At 41.2% G+C, this 4,029-nt stretch overlaps 1 long non-coding RNA gene across 1 annotated transcript; it reads left to right on the forward strand.

Annotated features, from left to right (window-relative positions):
* The first annotated feature begins 422 nt into the window (after nucleotides 1-422).
* LOC117800932 lies at nucleotides 423-3,997 on the forward strand. The gene is made up of 3 exons (XR_004623216.1): nucleotides 423-565; nucleotides 1,531-1,609; nucleotides 1,879-3,997. It is a non-coding gene; the product is annotated as an uncharacterized LOC117800932 (long non-coding RNA).
* Nucleotides 3,998-4,029: the final 32 nt, after the last annotated feature.

The following is a 4,029-nucleotide window of genomic DNA, read 5'->3' on the forward strand; positions in this document are numbered from 1 at the left end:
GAGTCCATTCAGATGAATTGTCCAGAATAAGCAAAATCATAGAAATAGAAGGTTGGTTAGTGATTGCCAGGGACTGGGGAGAGGGAAGAATGATGAGTGACTGCTAATGAGCACAGAGTTTCTTTTAAGGATGATGAGATCATTCTGCAATTAGATAGCGGTGACGGTTGCACACAACCTCGTGAATATACTAAAACCCACTGAATTTTAACACTATAAAAGGGAGAATGATTATGGTTTTATGAATCATATCTCAATTTTTAAGTGTGGAAAAAATGTGGTGGCCTATCAAAGTTTCCTGGAAAAGAAGAATAGCATTTTAAGTAAATGCTACTTTATTATTTTTTTAAGATTTTATTTATTTATTTGATAGACAGCCAGCAAGAGAGGGGGAACATAAGCAGGGGAGTGGGAGAGGAAGAAGCAGGCTCGCAGGGGAGAAGCCTGATGTGGGGCTCGATCCCAGGACTCCTGGATCACGCCCTGAGCTGAAGGCAGACGCTTAACAACTGAGCCATCCAGGCACCCCAGTAAATGCTACTTTATAAACATAACCTACAAAGTGGTAAGTGCTGTGGTAGAGGGGTGGGAACATAGGGAAAACATCTAACAGTACCTGGGGGTCAGAGGAGACCTCCATTAAAACAGAGATTCTCAAACTTTTTGCAAATAATAAATAAAATTATTAATTCATTTAAAAATAGCAATAATGATCCATTGTGTCACACAGTTCTCTCTATGATGACATCTTACATAACTGTAAAATATTCTCAAAACCCCAGACATTGACACTGGCACAATATAGCTGACAGACATTATTCACTTTTACCAGATTTTGCAGGCACTCATTTCTAAAAAACTATTTTAACTGAAAAGACAATATAACAACATTAAAATTTTTTAAATAAATGATTAGAATTACCCATAACTCTAAAAGCAATCTGATTACCTTATATAGAAATATATGAAATTTTTATTATAAAGTAGTTTAAATATACCAAAAAAGGTTATAAAAAAATAGCTATATACCCACATTATCTCCATGTATGTTTTTACACCTTTACTACATATGTGAATATCCATGAGAATAAATAGTATTATTTTGCACATCTAAAAACCTTATGTAAAAATTGCATCACAATACACAAAAGGATGCACTTTTTTAAATATACATGTTTCTATCATAGTAACACATATAGTTAAGTGCTAGTTGGGGAGGGAACTTTGTCACCCTCTCTGCCCACCTTCCCCAGGAAGGGATTATCATGAAGGTCAGAGCTGAGGCTCTAGAGAGGACTTACCTGGACTGGAATCCAGAATCTTCTATTTACCAACAGTATAACATTAGACAGATTACTTAGTTGCGCTGACCCTCAGTTTCCTCATATGTAAAACAGAGGTAACGACAGTTCCTATTTCATAAAGTGATTTGAGTATAAATTCAGGTTATGCATGGGAAGTGCTTGGTATAGTGAAGCATGGTACCCAGACATGCTCAATGGGTTGTCATTGTCATCTTTGTTATTGCAGATGTGAACTCAGACATCGATCTCAGGCTCTTCCCACAATGAAACAGAGTGGTGCATTTTATAACCAGAGCCAACTCAGAGTAAGGGAGTGTCGCATGTTTTCTGCCCTCTCCTGGTGGTGTGCTGATAAATAGTTCACATTCAGCTTTGAGCAGGGGGGGTGGGGGGTGGGAAGCCACACTTTGTAGTGTTTACCAATTTCCATGAAGTAAATATTCCTGCCAGGGCTAATTTCCACCTGAAGTTCACTACATGCAGACTTGGAAAGACAGGACCAGAATCTGCTCTCTCAAGCTCATCTGAGCCTGCCTCTGCACACCCAAGAGAGAATCTCTCTTCTCTTTTGCAGCCCCTTTGTTCCCTGCTGAAGCCAGCTCTCTTCCCTCTCAGGCAGAGGACCTGGCATCCTCTCTGCTGTGCTCCTGCAGAGGTAAGAGTCTGTTTATGCGTGGAAGATAGAGGCAGTCTTCAGGCTGAAGCTCATAGCGGTGCTCAGGCCCAGCAAATGGCACTTTTAATTCTCGTTTGCTAGTGTTCCCTAGATGTCTACTGCCCTTGGGGGATCTTGGCTGTGGCTGTGGCTTGGGTAAGACTGTTATCTTTGGATCACATAATGCTGTCATAATGCCTTCTTAAGACCAAAATCTCCTTACCTATTTTTAACATGTAGCATTTTCTATGGCACTATTTCTACTTAGGATGTTAAAGCAATCATTTCTGCATCTTTCCACAGTCTTCACAAGGATACTTTTTGGTAACTGTATAATTCCATCAATACACCTACATTAAAGGTGTATGCAAAAGAAAAAGAACTAGGGGACAAACACTGGGAAAAGTGGCATAAATATGAGAAAAGAATAAGAATTTCAAGAACTGAGTATAGTCTTGAATATTGACAGGAGAAGTAAAGTGAACCACTGCATCTTCCAATGAGGTCACTAACAATTTTAGGAAGAGAAAGTTAATCTCTGTCCTGGGGGCAGAAGTAGGTAAAGGAAGTGAAGAAATTAAGGGCACGTGTTCGTTACCTGCCAGGGATTTCCCAACAGAGGGAAGTCCTTTGCCAAATCATAAGGTGGCTTGTGGGAAGGGAAAGAGGGCTTCTTCTATTTTTTTTTAAAGGTATTATTTACTTACTTAACACAGAAAGAGAGACAGAGAGCACAAGCAGGGGAGCAACAGGCAGAGGGAGAAGCAGACTCCCCACTGAGCAAGGGGGCCCAATGCGGGACTTGATCCTAGGACCCTGGGATCATGACCTGAGCTGAAGGCAGACGCTTAACTGACTGAGCCACCCACACGGCCCAGCTTCTTCTATTCTTAACATTTTGGAAAGACTGGGTCATTGGTTCCTAACTAGTTTACCAATACAGGCAAGGCCCGCCTTTCCCCACCCCCTCCCCTTTTTCCTGTTGTCCCTCCAGCAGGAGGTATGGTGGCAGCCCGCTCTCTCCTACTGCCTCCCGTCTTACCAGGAGTTAGTCTTTGGGAGCGTGACCATACATCCAGGTTTGCCTGGAGTTAGTCCTAACTTCCTCCTAAGAGCCCAGAGTCCACTCTGGTTTGTTATACTCTTTCATTTTCAAAAGGATCCCAGTCTGGATGATAAATTATATAGTCATGCTGTCCATGAACAACAGAGCTAGAACAAAAACATGAGTGCACAAAAGCAAGTAATAGTCCGCCAGCAATTTACATAATAACTTCCATTTATCAAGCAAATCACTCCGTGACACCACACACATCATTTCAATTAACCCTCACAGCAACCCCACGAGGGAATTTCGAGAACATGGATTTTACAAATGAAGGAAGTAACGGTTAAAGCGCCTTGACCAAAGTCATCCAACTATGAGGAACAGAACAGGATTCAAACATCCATCTGTGTGACCCCAACTTCTGCCCTGAAAGGGGGCCTGGCTGCCTCTTCAGGGAGTGTGGAGAGCCCCCCCCCCAATTTCTGACTGTGAAGAAACAACTTTACCAAGAAAGGAATACTCTCAACGCTAAAGGAATACTCTCAATCTTCCCTTTTTCATCTTACATTTGAAAGGAAAAATCTGTTTCCGCAGCTGTCTGTGTAATTCAGCTCTTGTTTCTGTAACCTAATTTGAAAGAACACTTCCAAAAGAAGCAACCAAATCTACAAAAGCACAGTTTGACTCGAATGGATCCAACCAATTCGCAAATGGAAAATAACACTGAGGAGTAAGTTTTGCATCACAAGCATCGAGCTCTGAGTCGTTCCCAATGACACTGAAGATTCAAGGAACTCAGAAAATGGATGGCTTAAAATCTTTGCCTGGCTTAATCTTCTAAACCCATTGCTCTCCCAGAAAAGATGACTCAAGTTTTAGCCTTTGCTTTCATCACCAGAGAGTCTGCAGTTTTCTTTATTTCCCCTTTTTTAAAAAGTGGGTATTTTTTTGCATTTTAATTTTTAATTCCAAAAGCCCTCCCTTAATGCATTCTCTTACACACACACACACACACACACACA

Source organism: Ailuropoda melanoleuca, unplaced genomic scaffold (genome assembly GCF_002007445.2).
Source record: "Ailuropoda melanoleuca isolate Jingjing unplaced genomic scaffold, ASM200744v2 unplaced-scaffold9165, whole genome shotgun sequence".
Lineage (NCBI taxonomy): Eukaryota > Metazoa > Chordata > Mammalia > Carnivora > Ursidae > Ailuropoda > Ailuropoda melanoleuca.